This window comes from Ipomoea triloba, chromosome 4 (genome assembly GCF_003576645.1).
Source record: "Ipomoea triloba cultivar NCNSP0323 chromosome 4, ASM357664v1".
In the NCBI taxonomy this organism is placed as follows: domain Eukaryota; kingdom Viridiplantae; phylum Streptophyta; class Magnoliopsida; order Solanales; family Convolvulaceae; genus Ipomoea; species Ipomoea triloba.
In genome coordinates, this window is record NC_044919.1 from 22,645,817 (window position 1) to 22,663,113 (window position 17,297).

A 17,297-nucleotide genomic window follows, 5' to 3' on the forward strand; every position below is an offset into this window, starting at 1 on the left:
AAGAACAAAATAACGATAACCAGAAGAAGACAAAACAGGAGCTGGTCCCCAAATATCAGTATAAATCAAATCAAGAATATTCGAACTAACAAAGTCTACACGTGGCAAAGGGAAACGAGCAGACTTGCCCAATTGACACGCAGAACACAAAGAAGAAATACAACGATTATTGCGACTAGAACCACTAACAGAACAAAAAGGAAGAATACGATCTAAGACTCGTTGATGAGGATGTCCCAAACGATCATGCCATACGGAAGAGGAAGCACAGGACGAGATAAACGCACGGGGACTGTTTTTCGAAATGGGCAGCGTGTAGAGACCACCGCAACTATTGCCGCGAAGAAGAATTGCCTTGGTTGCTATATCCTTCACAACAAAAAAGGATGGATGAAACTCAAAAAAGACTTTATTATCTTTTGCAAAGCGTTGCACAGATAAAAGAGAGGAAGACAAACTAGGAACATGTAAAATATCAGACATCCTAAATACTTTAGACGGGGTAGAAAAAGAAGCATGACCAGTATGACTAATAAGCAAACCTGTACCATCACCAACTCGAAGAGCATCACCACCAGTGTACTCTTCAGATGTAGAGAGCGTAGCAATATCAGGGGTCGAGTGATTTGTCGCCCCAGTGTCTGGAATCCAAAGATGCGAGTCAGACACAAGATTCGGCGCATCCTCAGCATATGTTAAATGAGCTTGGAGTCCACGGCCAATTAAAGAAAAGCAGGCTGGTGCAAGATGGCCATAATTACCACATAATTGGCATTGAGGCTGCCAATTACCACCACGTCGCCCACGTGACCTGCCACCACCATGCGAGCCATGTCCACGCTGCACACCACCGCCCTGCTGCTGCTGCTGGTCGGCGAAAGCAGCACCGCCACGCGACGGAGTCCCACCACGACGATTCGATCCGCCTCGCCAAGACCGCGACCGACCTCCACTACCACGCTGACCAACAAAAGCCGCAGCTGCAGGGGCTAGAACACCGCCATAGCTATCACCGGTAGCGAAATCATGCGAGCCAAGGAGATCGGCGAGTTCGGGAAGACGCACCGACTGACCTCGAACATTCAAAGAGGCTACGACAGAGTGATATTCTGGACGTAAACCCCTGAAAATATACATATTTTGATCATCCAAAGGAACCGCACGGCTAGCAAGAGCTAGATCTTCCACCATAACTTGCGCACGAGCAATGTAGTCGACGGCGGAGGCATCACCTTGGCGTATTGTTTGCAGCTGTCCAAGAATATGCATAATCCGAGCTTGACTGGAAGAGGCGAGAGCCTGCTCAAGCGCCAACCAGAGATCACGCGACGTAGTGCAACCAATTGCGAGGTACATGACTTCCGACGAAAGTGAAGAGATTAACATGCTAAGGACCGCCTGATCTTGGCGCACCCATGGAGCATGCAGCGGGTTGGGTAGAGCAGCAGAAACAGAGGAGCCTTCAGAAACGGGAAGAAAACGATTAGGGCAAGAGTTCGTGCCATCAACGAAACCCATGAGGTCGTGCCCACGAAGAAACGGAATAACCTGCGTTCTCCAAAACAAGAAATTCTTGTTCGTTAGCTTAATGCTAACATAGTGATGCGCAGCAGACAGAGAAGCGGCTGCTGAAGAAACCGCAGAAGAAATAGCTGCATCAGAAACGGTCCGTTCGGAAGAATTAACAGAGCCGTCAGCCATTGGAAAATAAACCTAGGCTAGCTGATACCAGATGAGAACTGAATATTGTATTGATTCAATTGAACAATTACAATGATGAGGAATTGGAGATATATATACAAGGGGAGTCTCAGGTAGAGGAGAATAGCTAGTCCTAACGTGACTCAAACTCAGAGAGTCCTAATAGTGCCAACATTTGTATCTTAAAAAAAAGGAGTGATTTTTTTTTTCAAAAAAAAAAATTGTGATTTGACAAAAATTAAACTTAATTATAGGGGCCAAAGACCTTATGGTCTAGTGACACCCGGTTGCACCCTCACATGGGAGGAGTGGATTCGAGCCTCAGCGGAGGCGATATTGGCTCTGTGTGCTTCATTTAGTTGAGAAAATAGCTATAAACAGATACTACATTGTAACATAATCAATAGCACTGAAAAAAAAACTTAATTATAGGGATTAACATGTATTACTTCTTTTTTTTTTTTTTTTTGAGTATTACAATCTAACCTAAACATAGTATCTGCTAACATGTATTACTTCTTCATTTCTCAAAATGCATTTTAAAAATCTTTTGTATTTATTAAAAGAAAAAAATACATGTGGGGTGTTTGGCAATTAAATGCTAATTAATAGTTGATCAACTAATAAATTGGCTGGTTATAGAAAGGTATTTGGTAAATTAATTGTTTATTGTTTAACTGATTATATGTAAAATGACATATAAGGGCATAAGTATATAATTATTTATATTGCGCTATGGCCATTATGTTGTGGTATAAAATAGAACGGTTTCAGTTACTTAGCCTATAATGATGGCACATATGATATATAAGTATGGTCCTCCTACTGCTCCTAACATAGCTTTATACACTACACCATCTAGTTCTTCAGGAGACAAGTGGTAGACAAAACTCTCTAAACCTCAGTTTTAAGCAATGCAACAACTATGGCTGGAGATGCCCAATCCTATTGGCTTTCGCTATCATGTTAGATCATTACAATGTAATATGAATGTATGTTTAGTTCTAACATTACACACTCCAATGTGGTATAAACATGGACAGACATGTCCTCAAAAGATTAATTTGGATTGGCTTGGAATTGAAGAAACGAAGAGAGTGCCACGTCTTACACTACAATGCGATTCCTTGGAGAAAAACATGTACGAGAACATTCACATGGAATGCATGCTGTGGAGGCTTGTCATAGTTGGAGAGGTGAGAATGAGCCAAGTATACTCTTACATAAATGAGAAAAACTCAATGAAGAAATTGGAGAGATTTTGAGTATCCACTGAGCTAGGAAGATTTGTGAATCCTTATAAGGTGACAGATGACAATAAACTAGCTAAGTTGCTGCTGGGCAAGACATGCTTTGGTGAGGAATCTCTCCGGAGGTCCTGAGCATCCTTACCTCTATTTTCATCCAAAATAAAAATTAGGGGGTTTGGTTTATGGAATGGAATGTTAAATTACTAATTGGCTAGGAACGCTTAGATTGGTGAGAACGTTAGATTAGTTAGTATAAACTTTAAAATTAAAATAATAAATAAGATAATAGTATCATATATAATTGCATGATTTAAAAATAATTAACTAAAAGCTTGAACTTGCATTGAAAAAAAAATTATTTTATAAGCAAATATGACGTAATAGATTTTTATTTATATGTGGCCTGCACAGTACGTGCGGTCTGTAGCTCAACATATGCCGCTGGATTGAGGTGATCTGACGGTGGATGGGATATATTAGGATTTAGGAAGTTTAGTTCGCGTAAGGTAAGTGGGGCTTTATGGTAATTGTAGGTGATATGCTACGTGCATGTATATAATTCGATTGTTTTGGCAATTCTCACCGATGAGAAGATCGCGAGGAGAGTAGTGATCGCAATTGGGAGGATATCGCAGCTGGAGAAGATCGCGTCGGAGAAGATCGCAATTGGAGCTAGTCGTCGTTGGCGTAGGGCCTGTGGCGACTGGTATGTTTCGTTTTCTAGTGATAATTTTAAATAATCTTGATATCTTTTGTATTTTTTTGATTTAGATAGTTTGAATTATTCATTATCTGTTGATTGTTTTTTGGAATAATGGTGATTTATTGTAATGGCGGTTTTCTGGCGACGTTGGTGTGTGATGACGGTGGTCTTGGATGTTGCTGTGTGATGACGTTGTGGTGCGTTTTGTAGGGGTATGGTATATTTCGTGGTGAAATGTGATGTATATTTAGTTGATATTTTGGGTGGTTAGTGGTGTGATTTAATATGAGAACTTGTACATTTTAGTACGTTGCATGGTGTGTTTTAGTACGTATGTTGGTGCATTTTATTTGACTAGGTGTAGTTTGGTTATGGTGGGGAATGGCGTGTTCTAATTTGTCTAGTTGTGCATTTTTTACGTTGAGTGGTGTGTTTTATTACGCAGGTTTGTGTGTTTTAAGATAGTAGTTTCATTGTGTTATTTTTGCATGTTTTTAATTGGTGTGTAGGTGTGAATATGGACTCTGCTAGTAGTGGTTGTGATGAAGGTTATTCCACAAACATTGGTGTAGAAGGCAGTGCTTGTGATATGGAACTATCACCTGGTATGACTAAGTATTAGCATTTAATTTGTGCCAACAGTTTGAAGACTCACGTAGGGCAACCGTTTGATTATTTGGATAGTGCTTTTGGTTTTTATAAACAAGATGCTGGCTCTATTGGTTTTTAGTGTAGGCCTTCCGGCATTGGGGGGGGGGGGGTCTCTACCTGTGGCTGTGGTGGGTGTGGGACATCAGATTGTGGAATGTATGGACACTCTTCCTCAGGTGGGGCAGTTTCTAGCTGCAAGGTACTATCAACGTGCCCATACCCGAAGCCACCAGATTTGAGCTCATCTTGCTCTCATTTTAAGAGCAGCTTGAATGTCCAAGACCTGAAGGCTGGGAAGCTTCTTGGCACACTGCGTATGTAAAGCACCACACTGTAAAGAATACCTGCATATTGTGTTTGAGAGCATTATTAGTTGGATTGTTTGATGTTTAATGGGTTTGGAGATGATAGGGGTGGCTTTACCGTGAGGAATAGAATTGGTCCTCCAAAGATCTTTTCTGTGTTTTTCTCCCACCCCAGCTTGCTACTGACTAGTGCATTGATCACCATCTGACACCAGTTGAGATTTGTTATGTTCTCCACATCCCAAAGATGGTCAATGTAATTCTGGTTGACATAGCCATTCACCATGAGATCTATTAAAACTCTCATTACCAACAATGCAAAGTGTCGCTTGAACCAAGGATCATCAGTATCAACTTCTAACATCTTCATAGTCAAAGCATTTGGTGTGATATATGCAGTAGTCTTTTTAAAAATCCAACTCCATTCCTTCAAGATTTCAGGAATTGTCGTGACTGTCCTCTTTGTGATCTCAATATGTCCCATAGGCAGCCCAAGAATTGCAGAAAAATCAACAACAGTGATAAGGACTGACTGTCCATTTTGGAGTTGTAACGTGCAGCTTCTTGGATCAAAGTTCTCCACTAACCACAATCCCATTCTGCGTCGTAGGTTGGTGATGTGAGGTCTAGCAGCCTGCCTAGTTCTATGTCTTTCACACTCTGGCGCTGTGCAGGGCTAAGTCGTTGTATGGGCTTGGTTAGTCTTGATAGCAGGGCTCTTATATGAAGTTCTGCATCATTATCTTATCCAGAGGTGTCATCCTCACCATCTTGTTCTGCGTCATCATCTTGTTCCGGGCTGTGAACTTCCTCTACCTGGTCATGTTGGTCTTCTTCAGCCTATTCTTGGTGGGGTTGTTGTGTTTGTTGAACGGATTCTTCTTCTATTCGCTTTTGGACTGAGCGTGGAGTGCTTGTTCGGCGTTCTTTGGTTGTGGATGTTTGTCCTTGTTCAGTTGCTTTTCTTTTGCTGCCTGCATGATATTTTTAATTCAAATATAAGTGTATAGTAATCAAATTATTCACCACCAACCTTAGGAAAATGCAAAATTAGTGTATAGAAATGCACAAGTGTAAAAGTAATAATGTAATCAAACACACCACTCAACGTATAAAAATGCAGCACTGGACAAATTAGAACACACCATTCCCCACCATACCCAAATTACACCTAGTCAAATAAAATGCACCAACATACATAGTAAAACACACCATTCAACGTACTAAAATTCATCAGTTCTCATATTAAATCACACTAGTAACTAGGGGTGGGCACTTCGGGATTCGGTTCGGCTTTTTTGGGTTTCGATTTCGGTATCAGCATTTCGGTATTACAAAAAATGATACAATTTGGTTTTACAATAAAGTTCGGTTCGATTTCGGTTCGGTATGAAGTGGTTCGATTTCGGTTCAGAATTATTTCGGTTCGGTTTAGGATGTTCAATTTTAAACATTTACTAGTTTTCCAAACGACACACTACCAAACAATACATATTCGCATAATCCAAAGTCTAAAATATAAATATTACATAACAACAAAACAATTCAAACACAAAATTAACATAGCAATCCAAATTGTAAAGAAATATCTTGTTCATCCATCATCCCCTCATCACGAACCAATATCATGACGTTGCCTTGCTGATTTGCGTATCTCTGTACAAGAAAAAAAGATAAAGTATTAAAAATTTAAAATATTGAAACATAAACTAATATAATATATAGTATACATAAATTCGTAATAAAATATAGAATTGTCAATTACCTTCTGCAAGCAATAAACTCAGTTTCCTCTAATATTTGAAAGAGGTTTACTGTTGCATCAGATTGAAGTGAAGACCGTAACCAATCTTGTGTCAATATCAATGCCTCTACAATATACAGTGTCAACAAACTCCGATATTGGTCCAAAATACGGCCTGAGGTGCTAAAGGCACACTCAGATGCAACACTAGAAACTAGAATTGCAAGAATGTCACGTGCCATTTCTGACAAGATTGGGAATTTCATACTTTCTTTTTTCCACCATGACAAAATATTAAATTGCATACTCAATCTATTAAGAGTTGGTTTTTCAATCTTTTCCATTAATTATATATCTAACTCATTTGATGTTTCATCCACATCTCCTTTTTCACATACCATATCTGAGTACATAGAAAAAAATTTTGAACTGGTTGGACATCAATAACATTAACACCAACATCTAACAATTCCATTTTACTAGTTTCACAAGATTGACTTCCACTTCCACTTCCACTTCCACGTCCAACCCCACTTTGATTTGTAGTTGCACTTGGTTTAACATACAACGCATTGTATACCTCATACAACTTACGCAACACCTCCATTACTGCTTCTTTCATTTCAATATATTTTGTTGTATCTTTACCATACAATTTTTCAAAACAAATTGTCACAAAACCCATCTTGCTCCTTGGATCAAACACACTACTAATAATCAACAATTTATTTATGTCAAGCCCATCCCAATACTTATCAAACTTTTTTTTCATTTCAAAAGCCATGTTACTCATGTTGACATCTCTACTACTAGTGAAAACATTCAAATTTGCTTCAATTGTGCATATATTATTGAAACAATGACTAGATGTTACATTTTTGTATGAAGAAAAAGCCAAAGTTGCATCATAAAAGATTTTCAAGAACTGTACCAATCGATGAACATTCTCCCAATCATCTGATAATGGTGGCCCAACCCTTCTCTTTCCATTTTCATCCTCTTGAAAGTAAGAATCATACAATTTGTCTTCATCAACCATTCGGTCAAATGCTATCTTATTATTGAAAGCTGCAGAGGTAAGTAGAATTCCATCTAGTATTGCAATCTAAAATCAAACTCCGTCTAGTTTGTTTATCTTGCTCTGAACGTATACGAAATGCTTGAAATCTGGAATTGGATGATCTTACATACTTCACTGCATTACGAACACTAACCACACTATTACCCACCGCTGCCAAACCATCCTTCACAATCAAATTCAAAATATGTGCACAACAACGCACATGTATAAACTCTCCACCCAATATCAATGGATCCTCTCTCCAACACTTCAATTTATTTTTCAAGATTCTAATTGCACTATCTTTGGCAGATGCATTGTCAACTGTGATAGTAAAAACTTTTTTAATACCCCAATCAATCAAACAATTCTCAAGTTCTTTTGCAATTGTCTCACCTTTATGATAAGAAATTGGTTTAAAACTAATAATTTTTCTACGCAACTGCTAGTTCACATCAATATAATGAGCAGTGATAACCATATAACTGAAAATAGTAGTACTAGCAGTCTATATATCAGTAGCATGGTTGAAAAAATCGCTAGGCGCTCGGGGAGCGCCTAGCGCCTAGAACGCCTAGGCGAGGATTAGTCGCTGTCTAGCATGTGATTTTTATTTTTATTTTTTAAAAATTTGTTGAAGTATTCTTAATTTTTTAAAGAGTAATAATTATAAAGTATATAATACTTTAATAGTTTATACTAAAATATTAAATATTAACCTAAAAAATATCTATAGTTTGTACAATTTAGGATTATTTCGCTCAAATCGATGTTATTTTGAGTGAAATAACCCATTAAAAAAAGAACAATAGTTAATCGGCTGACTAGTCGGTGCCTAGGAGGTCTAGTTGGCGCCTAGGAGGCCTAGGCGGTCAGCGCCTAAGCGGCCTAGGTGGTGCTTAGGCGGCCTAGGCGAACAACTAGCCGACCAGCCGCCTAGACCACCATTTAAGGTGATATGCTAGGCGGTCGACCGGCGCCTAGCGCCTAGGCAGGGATTAATCAACGCCTAGGCGAGATTTTTGTAACACTGATCAGTAGTAAAAGAAACTCTTGACTCACTAATAATGCTCTTCAATAAAGCTTTTTCTTTCATGTATACTTCAACTATATCTCTTGTGATTGTTCTTCTTGAAGGGAATAAATTCTGGACAAACAACACTACATAATTGTTTAAACCCTACTCCATCCACAAAACAAAAAGACAATTCATTCAAAATAATCATCTTAACAGTTGCCCTTCTACAATCATCTTGATTAAACCCCACTACCACATGATTATTACTACCACCTTTAACAACACTTGCACTTTCAACCACGGTGAGATTTTTTTGAGTTGCACTATCAATATGGTTCTTAAATGCAACACATCTTTGATTACGTGCTTTCAAGCCACTAGTGCCACTAGGTGATGCACACTTCATTTATTTACCACAATAATTACATGTACACTTATCCTTGTTGTCATCTAATCTAGTAAAGTGAGACCATACCTCAGACCTTGGAGCAATTAGTTTTGGTGGGAGTCCACTATTTGACTGTTTCTTTTTTTGCCCGACCGACTCTTTAGTTGGGTTATTTGGAGTGTCACTTGGAATGTTCTGTTGATAACAAGATGAAGAATCATCCATCTGCACAGTTAATATTTGAAAAACAATAAGTATTAAAACAATAGTTTTGAAATATTCATAAAAATATTTCAAACACATGGCCTTGTAACAGAAGAAACTGGAATTCGTTCCACTTTAAATGGAATGGAATTCTAGTTAACTAGAATTCCATTCCATTTAAAGTGGAACGAATTCCAGTTTTAATTGGAATTTGAATTCCAATTGGTATTTCGAAATTCCAGTTGCAGTTGATTCGAAATTCCAGTTGAAACTGGAATTTCGAAATTTCAGTTGATTCAAAATTCCAATAAAAAGAAAAAAAATTGATAAGCACATTATCTCTTTGATCGCAGAATCGGTCTTCAATGGTGACCTTTACAGAAGAGAAGAGTCGAGGAAAGTTGGACTGAGCAAGAACAGAGCTAGAGACGAGTCGAGGGGGTCGACGTATCACATATGTTTGCACTTTGCATGCGTTAGGGTTGAGGGGTTATTAATTATTATTATTTAATATTTATTATATATATTCAAAAAAATTGAACGATTTTCTTTTTGGTTCGGTAAAAACCCGAACCGAAGCGAACCGTTCGGTTTCTCTACATTAAGTACCGATCGGTTCTTTCGGTTTATACTGAACCGAACAAAACCACTTCGGTTCGATTTTACCGTCCACCCCTACTAGTAACCACCATACCCAAAATGCAATTGCTCTCTTAAAAAGCACCTACATTCGTAATAAAACACACCACTCAACGTATAAAAATGCACAACTAGACAAATTAGAACACACAATTGCCCACCATATCCAAAATGCTCTCTTAAAACACACCTAGTCAAATAAAATGCACAAACATACGTAGTAAAACACATCATTCAACGTACTAAAATGCACCAGTTCTCAGCTTAAATCATACCACTATCTTTAAAGGGTTTTTGCTTCCCGTGAATATTCCTTGAGTTGTATGACATCTAGCTAATGCTCTTTGTAGATAGCATGAGGGATCTCCCCCTCTCCGGTAGCTTTTGCATTTATTTGTTGATTGACCGAGTGTCCAATAGAGTGATCCCAGTTATCTTTGGCTCTTATGTGCTTGTGGTTTAAAGGATTTGCTTGAGGACAAGCAAAGTAAACTGTGGAAATTTAAGATCATTTTGGCATACTTTTGTGAACTATTTATGGTGTTTCTATGCTCTAATGCGTAAATCTATTGCAACCTCTATTTTTGGTACATTTGAATGGTTTTATAGGTACCGGGGATGAAAAGGCAAAGCATGTAGACTTGGCAAGAAAAACAAAGCAAAGGAGGAAAGCCCGAGGGAGTAGCAGACATCTCCACGCGTGGACAAAGTGTGGGAAATGTCCAGAGAGCTCCCACGCCGGCCTCCACGCGTGGATGGGTGCGTGGACGGGGAGATCCAGAAAGTTAAGTGGCAAGGGCAATTTTGGGGAAGCTATTTAAGGCTTGACTTAGAAAATTTTAAAGGCGTTCAGATCATAATTTTAGATTACATTTTTACCTTCAAAACATTGTAGAGAGAAGTTAGAGCAAAACCTATAGATTTCATCTTTTGATTCCAAGTTGAGAAGACAAATTACTTTGAAGTTTGCTATTGAATTCTTCAATTGATCTTAGTAGGTAATCTACATTTCTACCTTTGTTTCTATTGCAATTTAGATTTCTATTTCAATTCCTTGTATGATTTTGGATTTTGTGATTTCAATTCTTAGTTATGAGTAGCTAGATTCTAAATAGGGATTGAATTGTGCAAGATTATGATGCCAAGTGTAGATCTATAGTTCTTTAGTGTGGAGATTGATTTGCTTGAGTTGGAATTATTATTCTTTTTCATGATTGTTGAATTGTGTGTATTCTATGAGTTTTGGTCATCTCTTGAATGTTCTAAGGCTTTAACCTAGTCATGATAGTGATAGTGTTATTGCAAGCTCCACTCAATCATGATTTCCTATGTAAATCTTGACTAAGATTAATAGGGAGGCGTTGTAGGCAATGTGTTTGATAAAATGCTCTAGGCCTCTTGGTTGCCAAACAAGCACTCCAATGCTAGAGAGACTTAGTAGACTAAATGGGGAAAAGTACCAAGCTAAAACACCCTAGAATAACCAACTTAGTAAGTCAATTCTCCCGTGCAATTGTCACACAATGAAGCATCATAATTAAGCGCAATTCACTCCCTAGTCCCTTTACTTGATTTGATTCATTAATTTATTGTATTAGTTTGATAGAATTTCCACAATGACTTGATTTTTATTCGTTTGAGCCATGGAATACTCTTGTGAGCACTATGCATTCCTCTAAATAAAAGCTAAGTAAAGCATTCGCTTTGCCTCCTTCGAGAACACGACACTCAGGGAGTTACCTCTTGGTTTTACTACCTAACACACCACCGCTAAAACTACTACATCACGTACGCTCGTGTATAATACCTACACTTGCACAAAAGTCACTGATTGGTGCTTCGTACTCACCACCTCTATCGCTTCTAACCTTTTTAATCTTTTGATTAAGTTGGTTTTCAACTTCATTCTTATAAAGAATGAATTTTTCCATGGCTTCATCTTTGCTTTTCAGCAAATACACATAGCAATATCGTGTGCATTCATCGATAAACGTGATAAAATATTTGTTACCACCTCCCATTTGTATCGATCTAAAATTACACAAATCACTATGGATTAATTCTAGTGGTTCAGTTTGCCTTTCAACCGATTTGAAAGGTGCTTTAGTTAGTTTTGTCTCAACACAAATTTCACATTTATTATTTGTGTTAATTTGAAAACTATGAATGTGGTTCATGTTAATTAATCTACGCATAGAATTAAAATTAACATGACCTAGTCTACCATGCCACAAACTGGAAGACTCAAGCAAGTAAACAGAAGTAACGTTGCTTTTATTCATAATAAGCATTACACTAAGCTTAAAAAGCTCATCAGTTACATAACATTTGCCTACAAACATTCCTAACTTTGACAAAACAACTTTAATTTGTCTGACTCGAAGACCATCTTGAAGCCATGCTTATTCAGCAACGAGCTAGACACCATATTCTTCCTCAGCTCTAGAACATACAACACGTTCTTCAACGTCAGTTCCTTCCCGGAATTCATCTTCAGAACCACCTTGCCCACGCCCTCCACAGTGGACTGAGTAGAGTTTCCCATCCACACCTTCTCGCCCTCAATAGTCTCAAAGGTGCTGAACATCTCCCGGTTGCAACACAAATGCCTTTTTGCACCGGTGTCGATGAACCATTCACATCTCTAACCATGTTGGCTTCAGAACTCTTGTTCTTTTTCCTTAGAGCCTTGCATTCAGATGACTTGTGGCCCAGTTTGCCACAATTGTAGCACAAGTGTCCAACAACTCTTTTTACAAGAGATAGACATTCATTCCTCATACTGACATCTGCTAGATGTACTTATTGTTGAAAGATATCTAATCTACTACACTAAGGATTTGGTGTTCCCTAACTTAGTTGTTCACTTTTAAATGTTATAAGATGATAGAACATCTACCGGTAGACCTTAACTCATGAATGACAATGGTTTACCGTTAACAGCCTATGGTAAATATACAATCTATATATTAGTAGAGTCTAGTGAAGTGATTTGTGAGACTTATTTGCAAGATCGGCTAACATGCTTATGGATGATTTGTCAAGTAGTCTCTCTAAAAGATAGATTACAATACACAAGGAACCATGATTTCCCCATTGAGATGTGTTGAAACAGTAGCTCAGCAAAGGATATATATCTTATTTTGACCTTTACATATGATCCTATTTACAACAACATATTACATAAAATTTAGGGAGTCTAACTTAATGTATAGAGTTGTCAAAACGGACCCAACTCGTCGCGTTGGAGAATTTCCAACCTAGTCCGTTTTCAACCTGACTCGTATTATCTGTGTCGGCCTAGGTTCAAATCCCGGGAAACCCATTGAAACATTTGAATTATGTGGATAGAATTTTTTCTTCTTCTTTTTTTTTTTTTTAAAAAAAAATTTTGCAATCCACTTTATTCGTTTCCAAAAAATTTGACACAAGCATATAAGTCATGTTATACTGTTATATATATATATTTATATTTATATTTATATTTATATTTATTTATTTATTTATTTTTATATACACACACACACATACTATTTGTTCAAAAAGTTTAATGTGCTTGATTGGAAATGGTGTTAGTTGTTAACTTAGAGGTTGGGGGTTTGATTCATAATCAGTTAATACAAAAATTAAAAAATTTTAAAAATATAAGTTAAAAAATAAATAAACGGGCTAGGCCATTTAGCCCATCAGCCTGCTCCAACACGGGTTGGGTTGGGTTGAGATTTTCTCAACCCATGTAAAAATGACTGATGAGTATAAATGGGAGTGTAAAAGTGGATGTGTTATATTGTTCCGCTGAGGATTGGTGTTATGGCACGTAATTGTATGAATTAAGAGTACTGGGCACTAGAGTATGTGAATCAACTAGAATCCAAGCAACTAATTACTGAATAATGGAAATTAAAAGAAGTAAATTAACTAAGGAATTAACTGTATGATAAGGGAATGGGCCAGATTAGGGGAATTGTAATCTTGATGTTGATGTTCTAACAATCTCAGAATTTGGGAAAGAATAGTTAACCTAGGGATTTATGGGCAATGCACATAAGAATTCAATTCAGCTACTTTCGTAATTAGTAAACAGAATTAGGATACAATTGCCCCACTGTCGTGATGCATCAATCATAACCTTAAACACCTAAGCATTGTAAGCCCCCAAAATTACCCATATTCTCATAGTAGGAAAATTAGGTTGAAATTGGTAAGGCTCGAGGTCTCCATCCAACTGTCGTTGTAATGAATCCCTCTCCTAGACTAGCAATTAATTGCGGCCGTCAATCAATAACAAGTAGAAAGAAATCCCCAAATCAACATAAACCCTAGGTGAAAGATTCAATCCCTTTATGCAATAATCATAAATTGAACATCAAGATTAACACCCTAATCCAAACCCATAAGCGAATTACTCATGCATGATTGGAGTAAACAAAGCAAAGCAATAATAAATAACCATAAACATTGCAAGAAATCTGATAAGAAAGTAAATAAAGGAATAAGAGTACTTAACTGATAAAGAACAAATCCAACTTCAATCCGAGATTCCAAGCTTGAAATTAAATAATCTAATGTGAAACTAATGTAAACTATGCTAGGGAAATATAAAGAGAAGGGGGAAAATAATCTAACTAACTAGGGTTCAGAACTCTGTAAGGAAACCTCTTTCAATTGTAGAGAATAGGTAAAATATATAGGAGATAGATGGGCTTTGGCCCATTAGGCAACTTCCAATTCTTTTCCAATTCGTATTCTTGTTTCCTTCCTTCCTTGTAATTTCCTTTTCTTCCAGAACTTGTCCAAAATGTTCCAGAATTCTTCCTTTGTTGCTCCTTGTAGATAATTCAACACTTGGACAATATAACACACAAACAATTCCCAATTTCACTAGAATAAGGAAAATACAACTAAAATAAGGGGTAAATTATTGTACAAAATAGTAGATATCAATGACCTAGCCCATTTCTGGATAGACCGTACCTGAGACGGGTGGCCAGCCGTATAGGCTAGGCTGACCCGTTTTGGCAACTCAATTAAGGCAAATTATTGTGTGGACCATGGTTCACATTGCTGTGTGGACCATGAATATAATGTACATTTTTATTAAACTAAAAGTACATTATTTTTGTACTGAAGATACATTATTTCATTGTATATATAAAATAATGTTCTTTCAGTTCTTAAATAATGTATTCTAAAATAATATACTTTTAGTATATTAAAAATGTATTTTTTATTTATGATCCATATAATTGTGTGGACCATGGTCCATGCAATAATGATTGCTCTACTAATGTATAGTATAAGTACCAATGATCAAAATCTAATACATACTCCGTAGAATAATATTTCTAACAATATAGCGAGAGTTTTGGTTGAAATGTAGTTATTATATGAGTATTATTGTATTTAATAGGACATCTTTGACATTGATATGATGGGACCTATCAAGTTGAATTATGCGACCTTTCTAGTCATCCAACACTACAGGATAGAATCTTAGGTATCATAATGTCTGAGTCAATACTTTTGGGTGGTGGATTTGACAACTGGATCGGAGCTGCGCTGCTTAGGGGTGCCCTAAAAACATAAATAATATTAATAATAAAAAGGCCAAAAAGGAGTCGAGGAAGATACATCGCAAGAAGCATGCATTCTGGAATCATGGCTAAACGTTAATGTTATCAAAGTGCACCATTCTAAATGTGTGAAAAGGATAAACCAGTGGATAGGCTTCTTTCAATTCTGAGATAAAAGACATCTTTTTCTTTCTCTTTTCTTTACTTCTGTTTGGCTGGAATGGATTGATTATTTTATATTACCTCAACTTGGGGTAGGTCATTTCCGAATCTATCCATCATTTCTTTTCATTTTTCACTTTTTATTTTTTGCTCTTTATTTTCTGTTTTTGGTACATATTTCCCTTTCAATATTCAAAATTATTTGAAAATTGTTGATCAATTTATAGGATCCTCAGCTCGGTCCACACTCTATATCTTAAGCCCAGATTCCATATTAAAGTAAAGCTTTCATTTAATATTAGATACAAAATTTTGCTCAAAATGGTGAGAGATCAGAGTACGATGCCATTTATTCAGCCAACTGTCTCCCTGTGCTCATTACAGCATTAAAATAATAATAATAATAAAGAACAAAAAAAAAATTAGAGATGCCAATTTCCATCATTATGATCTGCTGAATTGATTTTTGTTTTTGTTTTTGTTTTTTTTTCACAATAACCCTAATTAAGGGAAAATATCGTTTTTGGTTCTTAAATTATTTTATAATGGTTGATTTTGTCTTTAATTATTTTCATAACAACTTTTTATTACCGTTCATTATAATTATTATCTTGGTGACTCTTTTCTCCACACACATGACTAGATGAAATCGTTTAAACTTAATAAAAAACTTTATAAACTTTAAGGAAACTAACGATGTTGGTTCTTGGATTCTTCTCATACCTACTTTCTTCTCATACCTACTTTTCAACCTTCAATTGTTATCTTGCTGGCTCTTCTCACCCATGATTGGATGGAATTGTTAAAACTTAACTTAAGTTTTATAAAATTTAAAATAGAAGGATAAATTTGTAACTTTGTAATGCCCTTCTTATTATTTCCCTCAAATCCCCATTTGAAGCATTTCTCTTCTTATTCTTCAACAAGTACACTTCAAATAGAAGAGTTGTCATTGCCAGCCACTTCAAATAGTGGTTGGCTTTTCAACAATATAATGTGCATCTCTATTTTTCACCTCAAAATCACCACTTTAGACCCTTTAATTTAGTTCTCTATTCAATTAGTGCAAAAATACGTCAAAATTATGGTTTTTAATTTGCATCTCATATTTTATCTTTCAACCATCAAAACAATTTAATTTTAACCGATTTTTTTGTGTTTAAATTCTTCATATAACCACTTGTCAACCTTCAATTGTTACCTTGGTAGCTATTTTCACCCATGATTGGATGGAATTGTCATAACTTAATAAAAGAATTTTAAAACTTAAAATGATTAGAAAGATAACTTTGTAAATTTGCAATGCCCTTAAAATTCTCTCAAATCCCCCTTCGAAGCATGTTCCTTTTTATTATCCAACAACTACACCTCAAAGAGCAGGGTCATCATTGCAAACATAAAAGTTTTCTTAATAGAAACATATGGAAACATTCAAATTAAATCTTGTCTCAAAGAAGAATTCAGCAACTATCTAAGAACGTGGCTAGCTTTTCAACAATGTGCGGGCCTTTCTATCTTTCACCTCAACATCACCACTATAGACCATATAGTTCTCTATTCAATTATTGCAAAATACGTTCAAATTATGATATTTTACGTCATGAGTTCGAACCCCAGTATGGACGGTATTGAGTCTATGTTTTAGTAGGTTGAGAAAGTAGTTATGAACAGATGTTATATTGTAACAAGTCAGTAGTACTCAAAAATATAATTTTAAAATCTACTCTTTAACTCTCAAAAAAAAAAAAATCTAATCTTTAAAATCTTTTTGGCATCATATTCAAAAAAAAAAAAATTACCTAAGTTGTTATATATATATATATATATATATATATATATATATATATATATATATATATATATATATATATATATATATATATATATATATATATATAT